The following is a 21625-nucleotide window of genomic DNA, read 5'->3' as shown; positions in this document are numbered from 1 at the left end:
CCTGCAAAACACAGGGTCAGCAACTATATTTTCAGCATTTATTCAGACCAGTAGTTCTAATAATCTAAGAGTCAGCCAGTGGACTCTATTTTCTCTTGATCATTTAAACTTGCTCATTTATCACTTCTTATTTGTCAAGAAGAATATTTATACATTACTTAGTATTTTTATGTTTATATGAAATATTCAAAATTCAGTTCTTTTAAGATATAGAAATCTCTATAAACTATAGAATACAAATATTATTTTAAAGAATTTTGGCTTCTCTACTAATATTGCTGGTATTGCACAACACTGCTTTATAATGTAGTTTTAGCCATCATATAATGTTCCTAATAGTTATAACACTGGCAAATCTACATTCATGCTTCTTACATTTTGAAATATTTCTACTAGTTACGTATCTGCAAAATACTGGATGCTTTTCTTGCTCATGGGGCAAATTGCCATGGAAATGGAATCTAGCGGCCTTGGTTTTCAGGCCAAAATAATAAATGACAGCTTATTACTTTGGCAGATATTGATCATGTTCTTGACTTTAACTCTTAAGGTGAGTTTTCTCTTGATTGAAGATATTTGGAGGACCATCTTAGACCCTTCCCATCCTACGTTGCTCTATTCAGAACTAGTGGATGATGGAGCTTCTAGCATCACTTGCTTATTGCCCATTTTGATGAGTCAATTAAGATTCAAGATTTTATAATTATAGAATAGAAATTACAAATATTTCTTTCCACAAAAATTAATACTCCTTAACACAGTTAATTTGCATAAGTATAAAGTATGTGTTCTATTCAAATTAGTTTCCAAGCGATGCAATTAGTAATGCCAATCTTAGAAAAATATTTTTTGAGATGCATTATGTTTACTGACATGCTCAAAGATGCGTATGGGAGGGTGAGTTGGGACAATCCCTTGAGCGAAGGAGTTCTAGACCAATCTGGGCAAATAGTGAGACACACACAAAAAAAGCTCAACAATATAATGAACATAATCCAAAATTGAAGGCCCACATGAAAAATAATGTGTACAATCAGCATTAATGGACTCAAAGAAAAAATTCACAAGTGTTGTTTGATGACTGTTAGAATTTTAATGTTAACCAGTAAGACCAGTGTATTAGTCTGTTCTTGTGCTGCTAATTAAGACATACCTGAGACTGGGTAATTCATAAGGGAAAGAGGTTTAATGGACTCACAGTTCCACATGGCTGGGGAGGCCTCCTAATCATGGTAGAAGCCAAATGAGGAGCAAAGGCATGTCTCACATGGTGGCAGGCAAGAGAGAATGAGAGCCAAGCAAAAGGGGTTTCCTTTATTAAACTATCAGATGAGACTTATTCACTGCCACAAGAACAGTATAGGGGAAAATGTCCCTGTGATTCAATAATCTCCCACTGGGTCCCTCCCACAACACATGAGAATTATAGGAGCTACAATTCAAGATGAGATTTGGGTAAGGACACAGCCAAATCATATCATTCTACTCCTCGCCCCTCCCATGTTTCAAAACCAATCATGCCTTCCCATCAGTCCCCCAAAGTCTTAACCCATTTCAGCATTAACTCAAAAGTCCACAGTCCAAAATCTCATCTGAGACAAGGCAAGTCCCTTCTGCCTATGAGCCTGTAAAATCAAAACCAAGTTAGTTACTTCCTAGATACAATGGGGGTACAGGCATTGGGTAAATACAGCCGTTCTATATGAGAGAAATTGGCCAAAACAAAGGATCTCCAGGTCCTATGGAAGTTTAAAATCCAGTGGGACAGTCAAATCCTAAAGCTCCAAAATCATCTTCTTTGACTCCATGTCTCACATCCAGGTCACACGGATGCAAGAGGTGGGTTCCCAAGACCTTGGGAACTCCTCCCCTGAGGCTTTGCAGGGTACAGCCTACCTCCCAGCTGCTTTCATGGGCTGACATTGAATGTTTATGGGTTTTCCAGGAGCATAGTGTAAGTTGTTGGTGGATCTACCATTTTGGATTCTGGAGGACAGTGGCCTTCTTCTCACAGCTCCACTAGGCAGTGCCCCAGTGAAGACTCTGTTGGGGATCTGATCCCGCATTTCCCTTGTGCACTGCCCTAGCAGAGGTTCTCCATGAAGGCTCTGCCCCTGCAGCACACCTCTACCTAGACATCTAGGTGTTTCCATACATCCTCTGAAATCTAGGTGGAGGTTCCCAACCTCAATTCTTGGCTTCTCTGCACCCTCAGGCTCAGCACTACATGGAAGCTGCCAAGTCTTGGGGCTTGTACTTTCTGAAGCCATGGCCCAAACTGTACATTGGCCCCATTCAGCCATAATTGGAGCAGTTGGGACGCAGGGCACCAGGCCCCTAGGCTGCATGCATCAGGGAGACCGTGGACCTGGCCTGTGAAACCATTTTTTCCTCTTAGGCCACTGGGCCTGTGATGGGAGAGGCTGCTATGAAGGTCTCTGACATGCCCTGGAGATATTTTCCTCATCGTCTTGGTAATTAACATTCGGCTCCTCATTATTTATACAAACTTCTGGAGCAAGCATAAATTTCTCCTCAGAAAATTGGTTTTTCTTTTCTATTGCATAGTCAGGCTGCAAATTTTCTGAACTTTTATACTCTGTTTCCCTTTTAAAACTGAATGCTTTTAACAGCACATCCAAGTAATCACTTGAATGCTTTGCTGATTATAAATTTCTTGTGCCAGATACTCTAAATCATATCCTTCAAGTTCAAAGTTCCACAAATCTCTAGAGCAGGGGCAAAATGCTGCCAGACTCTTTGCTAAAACATAGCAAAAGTCACCTTTACTCCAGTTCCCAACAAGTTCCTTATCTCCATCCAGTTCCTCCAGGCTGAGGCGAGGCCACCTCAGCCTGGATTTCATTGTCCAGATCACTGTCATTTTAGTCAAAACCATTCAGTAAGTCTATAGGAAGTTCCAAACTTTCCCACATTTTCCCGCCTTTTTCTGAGCCCTCCAAACTGCTCCAACCCCTCCCTGCTACCTAGTTCCAAAGTTGCTTCCACGTTTTCAGGTATCTTTACAGCAGCACACCATTTCACCGATAGCAATTTACTGCATTAGTCTGTACTCATGCTGCTAATAAAGATATACCTGAGACTAGATAATTTACAAAAGAAAGAGGTTTCACTGACGCACAGTTTCACATGGCTGCGGAGGCCTCATAATTATGGCAGAAGGCAAAGGAGGAGCAAAGGCATATCTTACACAGCAGCGGGCAAGAGAGAATGAGAGCCAAGAAAAGGGGATTCCCCTTATAAAACCATCAGATCTTGTGAGACTGATTCACTACCATGAGAACAGTATGGGGGAACCAACCCCCATGATTCAATTATCTCCCACTGGGTTCATCCCACAACATGGGGAAATTATCGGAGCTACAATTCAAGATGACATTTGAGTGGGGACACAGCCAAACCATATCAGCCAGTAGCCAAGTATTGCATGTATAATGTCTCATGTATAAGGACCAAGTGGTCATGCTGTGCCCCCATGATCCATTTGCCTCCCACCAGGCCCCACCTCCAGCACTGGGGATCGCATTTCAACATGAGATTTGGGTGGGGATAATTCTATACAAAATTAGACCCCAAATTCTGATAATTTGTGGAAACAAAACTTACTATGACCAAAACAATGCTGCCTTGGAACCAGACCCATGTAGACTGGCCTGGGCCTTCAAACATGAAGGACCCTCTAAATGCAGGCCATAGGACCCTCTCTAATTAGGGTGATAGTCACCACATGTTCCTGGAAAGACTGGAGCCCAGGCTTCCTTTTGTAGCAGTAATCTTGTGTCAGTCTTGATCAAGTCAAAATCTCTGGCTTAATTTGGCCAGAAAAACCCTAGAGAGATCAGACCCAGGATCTTGGCCTCAATAGTTCCATGTGCTATAGTATTACCTACAACTCACCGCAACAGGCAAAGAGAAGTGCTCACTGATCCAGTCCCTCTGCTTTCAACACATTGACCTTCTTGGGGGAGCCCCTCGACCACACTACTCAGTATAGTTTATTCATGTGGTTCTGCACTGGGTTTTAGATCAATCCAGCTCTCGGTTCAGGGGATCCTTTCTTAAACAAGCACAATTATTCCTTTTTTTCTGACAAACCAAATATCAGAAGCCAATCTAGGGGAATCGCTTTTTAATCAAGATGTGGCTCTGACAGGAGTACCTACAGTGTATCCACGAGCATGGATTACACGTTCCAGGTAGAAGGATTTCTTCCACCACTGTAAGAAACCATTTTGGAGCATCCTTCACAGAAGAAGATGTTATCTCAAAGGGGTAGGTTGTCTTAGACATCTGTTTTTACTCTTTTTCTAAGTGAAATGTACCATATTTTCTCTTAAACTTCACAACCACTAGCAAACAAGCTGCTATCTCCACAATGCAAATTACAGAAGCCAAGTTCTGAGTCAAAATAATGTGAAAACTTGTCTAAGAAGTAAATGAGTGCTACTTAGGGACCTTGTCCACTAAGTTAAGCTGATTTTAAAGGCCCAGAGTCAAGTGCACAATGAGCCTTATTTACTTCGAAACTCTGTCATTCAGGCTTTTAAATGGCCTTTTTTATAGAGTGGCTGCCTCTAGTCTGAGAGGATCTTATTTTTCGCTGTGGGTGCTTGGTAGTCTTACCCTTCTGAATAGCCAACAGGGCTTCCCACTGTTTCATGGCCATTTGCGGAGCAGTGTCAGTCTTTGGAGCAGTTAATTTTTTTTTCTCCCTGGTACAAGAAGACAAACACTCTGAAATTGTGCCAAGATTTCGCTTCCCCCATAGCATGAGGTAGAGGATTTACAGGCAAAGAGCTCCCTTGAACAGCAGCCAACAAAGCAGATAACTTTTAAATAACACAATGTGGTGGAAGAAACTGCCTTGTGGCAATCTACTGTTGAGAGAAATAGCAACTATTTACGGTACATGTTGGCAAACTATGTATGCTTAAGCTTTAGAAATGGTGAAAGGTTACATACTGTTTATGGCTTTCTTTACGTAGCTAACACTGAACTGAATGTTACAGAAAACAGAAGTCTTTAGATTTTTATTATCTTTGACTAATTTCAATTGATTTACAATGATCAATGATACGACTAATTCAATTTGGATAGAAATGAATTCAAAGACTGCATTAAAATGAATGTATTATGGTCATCTACCTAGTATTGTACAGATGCACCCTTTCACTTGAGGCAAATTTAGATTTCAAAAGTAGACAAATAATAGATAATTGCCTTCTTTACTGAAGAATATCTTAGTCAGTTCAGGTTGCTATCACAAATAACACAAGTGCCTTAAACAACACACATTTGTTTCTCGCAGTTTTAGATGAAGTGCAAGATCAAGGTGTGAGCAGATTCAGTATCTGGTGAGGGCTCTCTTCCCGGTTTGCACACAGCTGCCTCCTTGATGTATCCTTATGTTGCAGAGAGAGATCTCATGTTTTTTCCTTTTAAGGGCAGTAATCACATCATGAGGGCCTTATTCTAATGACCTATATAATCCTAATTATCTCTCAAAGGCCCCACCTCTAAATACCATCGCATTGTAGATTAAGGATTCTACATATAAATTTTGGAGGGACACTAACATTCAGTTCTTAGTAAAAGTTCTTTGCTTTTTTTCTATGAAGTAATTCATTCTCAGATTTCCCTAAATAGTCAACTCTCTTACTGTTCTCAAAGTATAATTAGATTTCAAACATTCTTTTTTTAAAAACCTATTTTCTAGAACATATCTACTGAGTCAAATCTAGTTTTTTGTGTTAAGACTCTCAGGTTGCTAAAAATAGAAGAGTTGATACTATCATGTGGTTTAATTAGTTTCTGACACTAACAGCACCAAAGTACTTGTGGGTAGTGCATGGGAGATAAAACGTCATCTAGACATGGAAATAGCTACGTTGACTGTGACACAATCTAGGGGAGAAACATGTTGAGTCTGAAGGTCCATAAGAACCTAGATGCAGCAAGAATGTTTTCTGTGGTAGGGAAGGAAAATCCGTCATGATTTCTCACCTCCTCTAGTCCTATTTATGTTCAGCTACGACTATAATTATAACACTGCAAAATTAACGTAAGTAAAGATAGTTAATTTTCTGCTCAAATACTTCAATATCAAGAAAGAAAGTTGGCAGATTAAGGGAAGATAAGACTAAGTTTCATTAAAAATTACACAAAAGACACATTTCGTGGTGTCTGCATGTTTGGATAATGGCAGGCTGCTACACTAGGACTGTTGTGAACAAAATTCTGTAGATCGAACTAGGAACTTAACTTACTAGGTGGTCAGTAAGGCTTTAGAGAGTACCTCAAACTTCTCCACACCAAGACACTTACAGAAAATGATAATATTTGTAAGTCACACTGAACCTTCCAGTCAAATTGGAAGAGATTTGGGGGAGTCAATAGGTTAGAGTGCAGCGGCACTATCATAGCTAGCTCACTGTAGCCTCCAACTCCTGGGCTCAAGTGATCCTCCTGCCTCAGCATCCCAAGTAGCTAGGACTACGGATGCAGTAATTTCTCATCAAAATATTGCATATTCTCAATAGTCATCTTGCTCACTCCAGCCTGGGCAAGAGGGTAAGACCCTGTCTCAGAAAACAAGAAAAGAAAATAAATTACATGCAGCAATTTCAAGCTGTAAATTAGATTGTGTGTGTGTGTGTGTGTGTGTGTGTGTAAAATATCTGCAGGGGCAAACTCTGTGATCTCATTTAAAAATGGGTGGCTATTTATATTAGTAAATGTTTTATGAAATCAGAATTTAATATATCCACAGTAATTTTTATTTCATTTTCTTTATCATAAATGTATAACAAAGAATATTTAATTTTTTTCACTAAGCTGCTTTGGTCAGAGACTATTTACACAAGTAGATGTAAAAAGTAGCAAATTCTTGCTTTGTCTCTAATGAATTAACACTGCTTTCCTGCTCTTTATCAGATCATTTGTTCTTTGAACTTTTAAAATTTGTATTTCATAGGCTTATCACTTTTTAAACATAACTCCTTTCTTTGACAAATGCAATGTTGAAATAGTTTGTGATAACATATGGTTATGAATCTTTTAAAATGTTTTCTTATTAAGTACTTCAAAATTTTAATAAAGTGTTTCTTCCAGAAAAAACAGATATTACTTGTCTGGTCTTTCTAATTCTTTAGTGTCCAAATTCCAACACTAATTAAACATTGGTAGTTATGTCTTAAATCCATGAATGTTGACAGTGCACATTATTATACTTCTTGTGGTTCTTCCAAACTTGGATCATGTGTATTAAAATGCTCAAAATGTTAGTTAACACATTTTTTTTAAGCTGACAACTAATCTTCAACTCTGTAGAGTAAGAATAATTTACACTCATTTAAATTTCAATTGTTATTTGAGTGCAGGTATTACAAAAAATCTCATTGGGTAACCCCTGTGCCAGGAGAGTGTGTGTGTGTTTTTTTAATCTTAATTATTTGTATAGAGCTGTAAACAGATATGACTATAGTGGCTTGGATTTACCATCTTGAGAATATCATATAATATGAACTATAGATTCATGAAAAAATTTTTTACACTAACATTTCTGTGTAATTAAAATGATAGGTTCTTTCACTCAGAGTATATGAAATAAACTCTTTCCATGAAGCCTTTAACCTTCCACAGAAGCAGCATCATATCCATTTAAACAGTGTTTCTAACTTATCTTATTCGTTATGACATATTCATATAGTCCTTTAAATATATTATCTCAAGAACTTGGTTTTGGTACATCTTTGTAGAACAAATAATATTTTTTTCCAAGCATTTCTCTTTAGGCAGTCTTAACTAGATGTATTAACTGCACATCACTAGAAATGTCCATAGAGTCATCAATCTTTCTTTGATTTAAATATTTTCTAGATTAGTGCTTCCTCTGTGTCACCTCATGTCATAAATGTTTCTACTAATGATACTATATGAAAGTGACATCTTTTCTATGACTTTGCCTTGTTCTCAAACACATTTTCACATAGGCTGTTAAATGAATGATTCTGCAATGATGCATGCAACCTGGCTTTAGCTATGAAATTTAAGTTAATATAATCCTGGTGAACCTGATTTCACAAGAGAATTTTATTTTGAACTTGCAGTTGCTTTAAGAGGTTCAAAGCTTTTTCTCTTTGAGATATAAATGTTGTGGGTGGAGCTGGCATGATTTGTTAGGCACTATTGTTTCAATTGATAACTTTTCCAAGACAAAAAATGATTAGCCTAATTAGGGTGAGGAGGAGAAGAATTAGTGAACATAAATGTCAAATTGAGATTATCCTCATTATTCTGCTTGAAAGTGACTTAAGCTTCCTGATCTCTTGGCTTTCTTGGTGGACCATTTCTGCAGTATTATTCTGAAATTCATCTCTAATGGTGAGCCTAGAAACGATTCCTCCAGCTCTTGCAACAACACTACAAGTGTAATTCCCTGCTAGTTAGAACTGATTTTTTGTTTTCTGCAATAGAATAATATAATACATGGAACCAGAGAGTGATTTTTGACTTTAGAAGCTCAAAGATAGAAATCCAGGACAGGTCATGCGACCTGCTTGTATTTGAAAACAGTGAGAATCTGCTTAATTTGAGAGGATGTCTTAAAAAATTGGAAGTTATCTGTGGTTTTCTGGAAAGAAGTAACCATTGGACACTTCTTAATTGTTTTTTTTTTTTTTTTTTTTTTGAGAGATGGGATCTCACTCTGTCACCTAGGCTGGAGTGCAGTGACGTGATCATAGCTCAATGAGGCCTCAAACTCCTCAACTCGAGTCATCTTCTCACCTCAATTTCCCAAGTAGCTGGGACCACAGGCACTTGCCACCACACCCGGCTAAATTTTTTCTGTAGAGATGGGGTCTTGTTTTGCTGCCCAGGCCATACTGGACACTTGACAGACCCAGTGGCTATTGCCATAACACAATGTGGTACACAAAAGAACTACAAGGGACATGGGATGGCAGATTGCTTCTGGTTATACCTCTTCGTTCTTAGACAAAAAAGGACAGGTTTAGAGTTTTAAATGCCTAGAAGCTATGGCTACAGGACTAGAGAGTTCCTATGACTTCCACACACTGGTATGTTACCTCTCGTTTTCACAGTCTGGACCTCTGAATTTCAGCACAATGCATGCTGAATGCACAGCTTCACCAGGCTTCTGAAAAGGCCTAGGAGCAACGAATGACTCAAGAGCAATGAATAACCTAGGGTCTAGATTATGGTCTCTAAATGTCACTTTCCAGTATAGCAAAACTAGATTCTTTGGATTCCAGCTTGGGGACATAAAATATGCAAGATGAGCTGGAAACATTTTTATACTAAAGAACAGGGAAGTTATCAAAGGCTGCTGGAGTGACATCAAAAGGACACCAGAAATTAAAGGGGCTCTCAGGCTGGGTGCAGTTGTTCACACCTGTAATCCCAATACTTTCGGAGGCAGAGGCAGGAGGATTGCTTGAGGTCAGAAGTTCAAGACCAGCCTGGGCAACATGGTGAGACCTCATTTTCACAATTTTTTTTTTTTTAATTAGCCGTGTGCCTATAATCCTAGCCACTCTGGAGGCTGAGGTGGGAGAATAACTTTAGCCCAAGAATTTGAGGTTGCAGTGAGCTATGATTGCACTACTATGCTCCAGCTTGGGTGACGGTGTCAGACCATGTCTCTAAAACAAACAAACAAATAGATAAATAAAAGAAAATTTAAAAAGGGCTCCCACTGGCCAATATAGGACAATTTGAAGATCTAAAGGAATCGTGACTATGATTGATTTTAATGTATCTGTTACAAACCCATGTGTTCGTATTGTTAATAAAGAACCGAAACTCATTAATTACCTTTGGTGCTTCTAGGTTATAACAATGCATCACCCCCAAAAACTGGTGAAAACAAGGAAACAATCGAAGACTTATCCTGCCTTTCATATATGAACTATATTTCCTGTTAATCAGATAATTGATGAGAAAATATCTTAGAACAATAACTAATAAATTCAGAAGTAATAGAGGACATAGAAGATCACCACTGTGCAAAAATCCAATGAAATAATGGACCCAGAAAATTATGCTCAATGGCTACTCAAGCTAACAGATAAAAAGCTGAGTGGAATTTTATAGTGAAAAATATCAGGCTAATAAGACCTGAAGTCATCAAAAGGGAGATATCCAGAAATTTTATGCTTTCTGATGTGATACAACAGAAAATATATAGCATTGCCTGTGGTGGGTTATTGTCAAAAATTGTACCTGAATGTATTAATCTCTGGATATAAACACCCATTAATAGAATAAAACAGCCTACAGACCACCATGTTAAATGACATTATGGAAAACAATCAGAAAAAAAAGGACAAATAAGTTACCTGATTTCTTTAAGGAACAGATAGCAAGATTTAACAAAGAGCAGCGTGAAATTGCTCTATCTTTTTTAAAACAAAGTTTTAAATTTAGAATAGTTTTAAATATAGTATAGAGAGCCTCCATATGTGCCTCACCCAGTTCCTACTATTGTTTGCATTTTATATTACTATGACACATTTGTCACAACAAAAGAACCAACATTGCAACATTACTGTAAACTAAACTCCACGGTTTGTTCAGATTTTACTAGTTTCTGTCAATGTCTTTTTTCTGCTACAGGGTCCCATTCAGGATCTTACATTCCTGCAGGAAGCTTCATGTCATAGGCCCCTCTCTGGTCTATGACATTTTCTCAAACTTTCTTTATCTTTGATGACCTTGATACTACTGAAGAGCACTAGCCAGATTTTTTTGATCAGAATGTTTCTTTATTTGGGTTTTTCTGATGTTTTCCCATGGTTAGACTTGGGTCATTGGTTTTCGCTCTGTCATCCATGCTGGAGCATGGTGGCATGATCACAGCTTACTGCAGCCTCAACCTCCTGGGCTCAAGTGATCCTCCCACCTCAGACTTCCTAGCAGCAGGGACTACAGGTGCATGCTACCACTCCTGGCTAATTTTTTATTTTTAGTAGAGATGGGGTCTCACTATGTTGCCCAGACTGGTCTTGAACGCCTGAACTCAAGCGATTCTCCCACCTTGGCCTCCCAAAGTGCTGGCATTATAGGCGTGAGCTCCCGCACCCAGACACCGTAACATCTTATTAAGCTACATTCTACATACTCGACTTATCATGGATGACGTTAACCTTGACCGCCTGGATGAGGCAGTGTTTGCCAGGTTCTCCACTCTAAAATTACTGCCCCTTTTTCCTTTCCAGAATCTACTATTTTGGAGCAAGTCACAAAGAGCAGCTTACACTCAAGAGCCGGGATATGGGAAGAGTTAAGCTATACCTCTGAAAGGGAGGATTATCTACATAAAATATTTGGAGGTCTTCTGTAACGGAGATTTGTTTCCTCATCCCCATTTATTTATTCATTCATTCATTTATTTAAATCAATATGGACTCATAGGTGTTTATTTCATACTTTGTGTTATGGTCCAGTAATATGCTACTTATTTGAGTGCTTAAGTGCTTCCAGATTTGACCTCTAAAAGCTCCTTCAGGTTGGCTCCTGTGTCCTCCTAACACGCCCTCATCTTTTTGTTTTCTGAGCACTTTCTTACATTCTGGTAATGTAAGAGGCTCCAGATTCATCTTGTATATATCCTGCCCCAGACTTAGAAGAAACTATTTCTCCAAGGAGTTCTGGTTCCCTTTATTGGAGAATGGTATTGGAAAAAAAGGCCTGGGTGCTAGATGTACTTATTACTGGAATGTCACTGCTTCTAGGTCCTCTTAGTAGACAGGTTAGGGAATATATGAATATATGTTGACCCATAGAAACGCATCTATGATTATTTCTGTATCTGTTCATCTGTGCATATAATAAGCTAAACATCAGTTTGTATTGATGTCTTTAATCCTGATCTAATCCCACATAGTTTGTTCCAGTCCTCTGTCTTGCTTATCTGTAACTTTTCTTTACAATAGTAGGAAACATGGCTCCACCACTAAATAATAAACATTTATTTATTTGCTCAACCCTAAAATAAATGTACCATGACTCCAGAATTACTAACATTCATAAACTCTGTGAGAAACAACTTTGCTTGGTAGAATACACTATTGATGTACTGTTCCATTTGTTTTTAGTCTTATAGTTTCCAGTCAAAACAAGGTTTCCCAAAGTTAATTAGATCAGTTCATTTTCCCTGCCTGCTTCAGTGAGGTTATATCATATATTTATAACAGTTAAGCTCTTTTATCACTGTCTGTTTTCTGTCCTAGGCTCTTCTAACCCCCTGATTAATTTTATTTAATTAGTATGCATTTAGTTTCACTTCTTATGCTGTAAAGTTCTATGGGTTTTGACAAAAGTAGAGTGTCATGGATCTACAACTACAAGATCATATTCATTCCATCACCCTAAAAATTCCCTTTTTCCCTGTGCTCTCCCCTAGTCAAATACTCTTCCTGCTATAAAAGTTTAGCAGCTGGGCACAGTGGCTCATGTCTATAATCTCAGCACTTTGGGAGGCTGAGGTGGGCGAATCACGAGGTCAAGAGATTGAGACCATCCTAGCCAACATGGTAAAACCCCATCTCTACTAAAAATACAAAAATTAGCTAGGCGTGTGGCATGCTCCTGTTAATCCCAGCTACTCAGGAGGCTGAGGCAAAAGAATCACTTCAGTCTGGGAGACAGAGGTTGCAATGAGCCGAGATCATGCCAGTGCACTCCAGCCTGGCAACAAAGCGAGACTCTGTCTCAAAAACAAACAAACAAACAAAAAACTCTAGTAACCACTAGTCTGTTTTCGTCCTTACAATTTTGCCTTTTAAAAAATGTAGCATTAATGGAGTCACACAATTTTGTAGCATTTTGGTTTGGCCTTTTTCACTCAGCAAAGTTAATTTATGATTCATCAATTTTAATATGTAAATTAATTGCTCATTTCTTTTATTGAGGAATTGTATTCAATGGTAAGAATATACCAGTTCATTTATTCAAAATCCTCTTTGGTTGCTTCTGGTTGTTAGTGATTATAAATAAAGCTGCTATAAACTTTTCATGTACAGGTTGTTATATGGGTAAAAAACTTTGAATTCATTTTCAAATTAGCAATATCACAAATGAAAGTGGGATATCACTATAGATAATACAGATATTAAAAGAGTGACTTGGGGAAACACTATGAACAAATTCATACCAATAAATTAGGCAACTTACCTAACTGGACAAATTCCTCTACTTATATATACTGTACTACCAAAGCTCACTGAAGAAGAAATAGATATCCTGAATAGCTGTGTACCCGCTAAAAATAAAATTCATAATTAAAAACCTTCCCACAGAAAAAAAGATAGCTTCACTAATATATTCTACCAAACATCAAAGGGAGAAAACTTACCAATTCTACATAAAGAAAATGCTTCCCAAATTATTTTCTGAAGCCAGCATTATCATGAAACCATGATCAAAGACATTATGAGAAAAGCAAACTACAGACCAAAATCCCTCATGAGTATAGATGTGAAGATCTTTAAATGAATACTACCAAGTCAAATCCGGTTTTGTGTAAAATGGTAATGCAAAATATCCAAGTGGGACTTTATCCAGGAATGCAAGGTTGGTCCAACATTTTAAAATAATTCCATGTAATATCACCATACTAAAAGACCATAGAGGAAAAACCATATAATTATTAAAGTAGATGTTAACAAAAACATTTGACAGATTTCAGCTTAATTCAATACAGTAATTCATCAGCAAACAAGAAACTTTCTTGACTTGATTAAGGACACTTTGAAAAAGCCTATAGTTCATGGTAAAGGCTGAATGCTTTCTCCCTAAGATTTGACATGAGGCAAGATGTTCTTTTACCATTTCTATTCAAATTTGCATTAAAGATTTTACCTTGAGCAACAGGGCAAGACAAGTTTTTATTTTTCCAAAAAGATAGATAACCAGATTGGAAGCAAAAATGTCTTCACTGGTAGATAACATGATCATCTACACAAAAATCCTAATGAATCTACAAAAAATTTACTAGAACTAATAAATGAGCTTAAGATCACAGTAGACAAGATCAATATAAAAAAATAAAATATAATTCTTAAACTAGAAAGAATCATTTCAAAATTGAAATTTAACAAATACTCTTTATAATAGCATAAACACTTATAAAAATACTCAGGTGCCAGCTTTTAAAAATACAAGTGTCAGACCTGAAAGTGAAGAAATGCATTTTAAAATAAGTAAATGAGGACATATACTTTGTTAATAAATTGGAAAACTCAATATTAATAAGCTGTCAATTCTTCCTGAATTGATCTATACATTAAATGTAATTCTTATCAAAATCCCAGCAGATTTTCTGGTGGAAATTGAGAAGCTAATTTTAAAATGTGTAGGAAAATGCAAAGAACATACAATGGCCAAAACAATTTGAAAAATAACAAATTTGTTCTTTTTGGTAACTCCTATTATTTGATTTAAAGACTTACTATAAGCTATAATAAGCAAAAGTGTGAGGGCAGATATATTGATCAAGGAAGCAGAACAGAGCCCAGAAATTGATCCATTTACAAAGGGTAAATTTATTTTTGACAAAGATGCCAAAGTAATTCAATACATAAAAAATAGTGTTTTCTTCAAGTGATACTGAAACATTTGGGCATTTATATGCAAAATCGTCGTTCTCAAACCATCTCATACCATATACAGCAACTAACTTGACATGGGTCATAGACCCAATTGTAAGAATCAAAACTGGAAGACTTCCAATACATAAAATAAAAGGAAGACTATTTTTTCCCTTCGGACTAGGCAAAGCTTTCTTAGGTAGGGCAAAAGCAAAATGAAATAAAACAAGACTAACCTTTGAAACAATGAATGAATTGGACTTTACCAAAATTGAAAGCTTCTGGTATACAAAAAGGTATTTTTAAGAAAAAGATAAGCCACATGTGGGCAGAAAATATGTCCAAAATATGTATCTGACAAATGACCTGTACCAGGCTATACAGAGAACTCTTACAACTGAAGAATACAAACAACCCAATTAAAAGTAGAAAAAGTATTTGAACAGGTACTTCACAAAAGAAGGTACAGAAATGGCTAATAACCACATAGAACAGGCCATGAAGGAAATCATCATTACTAGTCATGAAGGAAATGCAAATTAAACCCAGAGGGAGATAATATAACACCCCCACTAAAATGGCTAAACTTAAAAGGACTGACAACATCAAGTGCTGTGGAGCATATGAAGTAATGGCATCTCTAATTTTTGCTGGTGGGAATGCAAATACAGTATAGTTCCTTTTGAAAGCAATTTGGCAGGTATTCATAACATTATTCATACACATGGCATAAGACCTAGAAATTCCACTCCTGAGTATTTTCCCAAGAAGGGAGAAACATATGTTCACACAAAACCCTGTATATTTAACCAGATTTATTTATAACAGTCCCAAACTGGAAAGTACCAGAATGTCCATCAATCAGGGAATGGATGTTGTACATCTATGCAGTGCAATACCACTCAGCAATAAAGTGAGACAAGCTATGGATAAATGCAACACCTTGGACAAATCTCCTAAGCTATGCTAAATTATAGAAGCCAGACACAAAGGAAGCATATTGCATGGTTCTGTTTATAGGGCGTTCTAGAAAAGTCAAAACGATAGAGAGAGAAAACAGAGCAGTTGTTCTCAGGGAAGTGGGGTAGAGGGAAAGATCTGACTTCTAAGGGGCATGAGGGAAATTTGGGATGATGGAGATGGTCTCTGAAACTTCCCTGGGGTGATGGTTACACAACTGCAAACAATTGTCTAAATCCATCCAACTGTATATGTTTAAACATGACCCCCTGTCCCCCGCAATTTGACACACTCAGCAAAGACTAAGTCTATAAAACAAGAATTAAAACAGTAGTTTAAATTATCTCATAGAAACACATCACAACTTGTTGTAACACTGTAATTTCAGGATAGGCTGGTGTGATGTATTGGCATGGAACATGGCTATAAAAGTCAAGCAGAACTTAGTTCAATTCTGTTTTTACCATTTACTATAGAGTGACCTTCTGCTAATTATCCTGTACTTCATTCAGACCTCACAGGATTATGGTGAGGATTTAATGACACACTTTAACCACTTCATCATTGCCTGTCTCATAGTGAGTATTAAAAAAACTTTAGTTACCTGAAGAATATTTAGAAACAGCCTAGGTGGGGAGACATACATATAAACAAATACATTACAATATCATGTGAATGTAACAGAAATAGAGCAAGTGCAAGGTACAGCTAGAGCAATGAATGAGAAATGCTTCACTCTGAAGAAACAGAGAGACTTTTTGGGGGAAATAACCACTAAGTTAAAATCTGAAAGATGAATAAGTGGTCTTCAGGCTGATTAGGGGAAGGAAGGACACAAAATGTCATGGTGTACTTGGAGAGTGCTGAGCAGTTTGCTATATTTTTGAACGAGAGAAGCTATTTTAGTAGAAAACAGTCAGTCAGAAGAAGAGAGATCTTGAGTGTCAATGTAAGAATCTTGTTGCATTTCATCATTTATGTGTTAGAGCTGTTGGAGCCAGCAAGGACACAGACAAATTAAATTTGCATCTTAGAAAGATTACTTTGATTGTCTTGGAGAAGATGAATTGAAGATTGGATGAGTCTAGAGTATGGGAGACCAGCCAGAAGGCTTGTTAGATGAATTCAGGTAAAGGACGGTGACTTTCTGTACTTGGGCTATGGGAATGGAAAGGTGAAAATAAATTCAAGAAACTTTTAGGGGAATCCAATAACTAACTGTATGAGAAGGAGAGTAAGTCTAGGATGCCTGTAAGACTTGGTGGTCTGTTTAGGTAGACCACCTGTTGGTAACCCTAGATAAATGGAAAAACATGTCTATACTGGGAAAATAATGAGTTTAGGTGGGTAGCGTTGATGACTGAAGTGCCTGTGGGTATCCAGGTGGAACTGTGCAGCAAGCAGAAGGGCATATGGGTCTAGAGTTCGGTATCAGAGTCTGAGGGGGAGCTATATATGTGTAATAGTTGAAGTCACAAATATAAATAAGATTGCCTAGAAAAGGCATATTGTGTAAAAAGAGAGCAAGGGACAGATGCCTGGGAAATTTCAACATTTAAGATGCTGCAAAAAAATCGTAACAGGGCATACGTTCCTGTAATCCCAGCTATTCAGGAGACTGAGTCAGGAGGATTCCTTGAGGCCAGAAGTTTAAGACAAGGCGGGGCAATAGAGAGAGACCCTGTTTTATAGAAAAGATCTTAAAGCATGGCCATAAAAGAAAGTAGGAGGAGGATCGAGGATCAAGAGCAAGTAGTATCAACGAAACCAAGAAAAGAGTTTCAAGAATGAGGTGCCATTGAGTGTTACATGCAGCAGAAACGTCAAGCAAGATGAGGACTAAGAAGCATCCAATGGATATGGATAGTTTTAGTGCTGGGATGAAAACAGGTCACTATAGTCTGCACAGTAAATGGAAAGTTAAAAATGTTTAAGTATCTAATGCTGGCGACTTTTTTTGAAAAGTCATGACCAAGAAGAGAAAGAGAGCAATAGAATAATGGTTACAAGGAGCAACAAGATCAAAGGGATTTTCTTTGTTTTTGATTTTTAGATGAGGCATGGGAGAGACTTCACCCTAATTATATACTGACAGGAAAAAACATGGAAGAGAGGGAGAGGCTCAGGATACAGGTGTGTATTATTCAAGGTCCACTCATATAACACTCGATGATGCTTTATTCTTGAAACTCCTTCTTTGGTTTTCTTGATACGGTTTGGTCTTAATCCTTCTCTTACTTCCATGACCATTACTTAAGATCTTTTCTACACAGAAATCACACCAGATATTAGACCATGGAAAACTGAATAGAAACAGTCATTTTTATAAAGCTGTTTATCAGGCAATTTAAAAGGTGAGGAGAGAAGATATGATATATAAAAGTAGCAATTATAAGAAGCATCTATCATTTCTTAGGACTGGGAGGCCAGTAGGAGATGGAATTTGCAAAGTCTAAGAGGAGAAGGAGAGACTTTTTGCTAAAGGCAATCAAAAGTATTTTATGAAGTTGGCATTTGAGCTAGGCTTAATTAAGTGGAAATGAAAGAATATTCCAGGTGTGGCACATGACCTGGGAAATAGAAGCTACTTTGTAAATATTTGTTGGAAAATGAAATGATGAATAGATGAGCAAAAAATCTAGAGAAAAGTGTGGAAACTGTGGGGAACAGTAAGTTCAGCTGGCGCTTGGGTGGTGGAGAGTGGTTGAAAATGAGGTTGCACAGATGCAACAGAGATGGAGCAGACAGTCTTAAATACCAGGCCAATGTGTTGAAAGTTTATCTTAGGAAGCCACCGACATTTGAGTAGGGAAGTGACAAGACAGGAACAAAGATTTCTGGAAGGCTGATTTGCCTGTGATATGTACAAAGCACTGGAAAGAGCGAGGAACTGAAGTCATCAGCCAGAAGGCCAAAAAATGACGAGCTCGATTGAAGTGACAGTACGAATATAAGAAAGGGAACACGCAGGAAACAAAATGTAAGCCTCCACGAGGTGGCTGAAGTGATGACTGTGGTTACAGGGCATGGGAAGAAGAAGGGAAATTGAAGCTCCTTCGGGGTCTAGGCGATTGGAAGACTGGCCAGAAGAGGAAAGAAAGAGGAAGACGACGGGGCTTTGAAAGGTCATGAGAAGTTCTGTGGGAACGGATTGGACATCCTAGTGCAGGGAAATTTGGCAGTGCAGGTCTGCAGCTTAGCGGAGTCTGAGCAGGAGGTGATTAACGTGGGTTTCATCTGCACAGAGATTCTGGCTGACGCCTGTATTTAGAAGAATGCAATAGTATTTGCATATTTAAACCCACAGCCAGTCCTCGGGCCAGAAACTGAGGCTGAACTGCCTCCTGATTTACAACTTCCACCCCCAGTTTCCACTCTCTCCGAAAGCACTGGACTCATGTAGTCGAGGGTGCACTTCGCTCCTCCGACAGTGACCGCTGCCCCAGCGGGACAATGGGCGCCTCGGCAGCCCCGAGTGCGCCCAGGGCCCAGGCGCGCAGGCGCAGCGCGGCGTCGCCTAGCAACCAAGCACAACAAGGGACTGGAGGTTCGTGCCAGTGATGTCTGCGGTGTCTGCTGAGCTTGCGTAGCAGCTACTTGGTGGGATCTCCTGGCAGATAAAGGTAACCGCGCGGGATGAGGAGATCCAGGGGAGAGGCCTGAGAAAAACCTGGGAAAGGAGAAGGTGCCACGCGGGCGCAGACTGCTCGGGTCAGTGAGGCAGCAACCTTGCTGGGCGTTGTGGGTTTCTGTCCCGCGACCGCAGAGTCAGACGGGGATTGGGGTGGGTTTCGTAAGCATCCGATTACCTCCCATTCAACAGGTGACAAAACTGAGACCCCGGGTAGGGGGATCTGAGGTGAGATCAAGTTGGATTCCATTACTTGACCGTGAGCAACTCAAGAAGTGGCCTCGATTTCTCGAGCCCTCCTCCTCTTTAAATCTTTTCAAAGCAGAACTTATTAGAAAATGTTTAAAATCATAGGCTGAACATTCATGAAGAAGAAATACAAAGGACCAATCAACTCATGAAAAAAAATGGCTTTCATAGACAAGAAGATACATTTTTAGAGCAGACTTATTTGCATATCCAATGCCTTGAAGTTTTCACCCAGTTAATTTTCTGCTAGAAATTTATCCTAAAGAAATAGTTGGAGATATGGATGAAAATTTTATGTCCAAGGATGTTCTCTGCAGCCTTGTCCATATTTCCAGAAAATTACAAATTTCAACAATCAGAGACTGGCTAGATAGCTAATGGATTTTAAAATATTTGAAATGGCATGTTATGCTGATCCACTGGAGATGATTGAAGCAATAAAGGGAAAGTGAGACTTCATGAATTTATTTGTTCATATCCCAGCACTTTGGGAGGCCGAGGCAGGCGGATCACAAGGTCAGGAAATTGAGACCATCCTGGCCAATGTGGTGAAACCTCATTTCCACTAAAAATACAAAAAATTTAGCTGGGTGTGGTGATGCACGTCTGTAGTCCCAGCTACTAGGGAGGCTGAGGCAGGAGAATTGCTTGAACCCAGGAGGCGGAGATTGCAGTGAGTCGAGATCACGCCACTGCACTACAGCCTGGGCAAAAGTGCGACACTCCATCTCAAAAAAGAAAAAAAGGTGTAGTAGAAATATGAACCCAGGAAGGGAAGGTGAGAGTAGGGGACAGAAATTCAGGCAGGTTGTTAAAAGCACTTTAGAAAACTTGCGATGTCGGGGCAGTATTGGGAGTTTGGGAGGCACTTTAGTAGGCCGAGGCAGGTGGACTCAGGAGTTGAAGATAAACCTGGCCAACGTGGGGAAACCCATCTCTGCTGAAAATACAAAAGTTAGCTGGGCGTGGTAGTGGATGCCTGTGATCCCAGCTACTCAGGAGAATGAGGCAGGAGACTCACCTAAACCTGGGAGGCAGAGGTTGCAGTGAGCCAAGATCAGGCCACTGTCCAGCCTGGGCAACAAAGTGAGACTGTCAAAAAAAGAAAAGAAAGGAAGAAAACATATAAAAAAGGAACTACATAGAAATAGTATTGATCTCTCTAAGCTTATCTTTGGATGATTTTTATTTTATTCATTGTGCTCTTTGTTTTCTCTGCAATGAAATGCACTACCCTTACAAGAATCATCTCTGTTGCTCATTGCCACTGGCCTATGTCAGCTGTTCAGTCCCTCCTCCATTAACTATTATACCTAATATAGTGATAAAACACACAGGCTTTCTCTTTTTTGGAGACAGAATCTCTCTCTGTCACCAAGGATGGAGTGCAATGTCGCAATCTTGGCTCACTGCAACCTCCATCTCCCAGGTTCAAGTGATTCTCCTGTCTCGGCCTCCCCAGTAGCTGGGACTATAGGCATACACTGCGACTCCCAGCTAATTTTTTGTATTTTTAGTATAGATGGGGTTTCACCATATTGTTCATGCTGGTCTCGAACTCCTGACCTCAAGTGATCCACCTGACTCAGTCTCCTTAAGTGCTGGGATTATAGGAGTGAGCCACTATGCCCAGCCATGATAAAACACATACACTTTTAACTTCCTTCTTTAGCTTAGGAGATGCTCTATCATTGCAGTACTGTCTGTGCAGGTCTTCTAACCTCTGCACTATGCAACTGCTTAAAAACCCTATCCTGAAGTGGGAAAAATTAGTTCCTAGGTGAAAATCAGATGATTTAAAACAACTTTATGCAGGTGTAATTTAATTGCTTCCTGAATATTATTCATAAGGAATTCTTTTATAAATCAAAGGCTGCTCTGTCTTGAAATTGGTTATAGAGTGCTATAAACTCATTATTTTTTCCTAGAGATTAATTGTAGGAGAGATTCTCATTTGCCCAGAATAGTTTCTGCATGTCTGGCTGAAATATTATAGGCAAAAGGTCTAGGGCCTGTTCACTTTTCAAGTACCTAAGGAAGATGTTTGAGATTTGAAAAAAAAAATGCTTATATTGGCACTAAAATATGAAAAGAAAACTGAAAAATTAATGTTAATTAAATGTTTTATTAATATAAATTTTTATTACATTTG

The 21625-nt window shown here is 38.6% G+C and overlaps 1 protein-coding gene across 2 annotated transcripts in view; it reads left to right on the top strand.

Moving 5' to 3' along the window:
• The first annotated feature begins 19161 nt into the window (after window positions 1-19161).
• Window positions 19162-21625, top strand: part of ARMC3 (armadillo repeat containing 3) — a 100472-nt gene continuing 98008 nt past the window's right edge. For both annotated transcript variants that reach the window (XM_017535573.2, XM_017535572.2), the window contains exon 1: window positions 19162-19210. The gene's annotated coding sequence lies outside the window, so the exon portion shown is untranslated. The remainder of the gene's footprint in view (window positions 19211-21625) is intronic.

The sequence above is a fragment of the Cebus imitator genome, unplaced genomic scaffold, assembly GCF_001604975.1.
Source record: "Cebus imitator isolate Cc_AM_T3 unplaced genomic scaffold, Cebus_imitator-1.0 Scaffold92, whole genome shotgun sequence".
NCBI lineage: Eukaryota > Metazoa > Chordata > Mammalia > Primates > Cebidae > Cebus > Cebus imitator.
The sequence above is the reverse complement of the archived record's forward strand: the minus strand, read 5'-3'. Positions and strand labels throughout refer to the sequence as shown.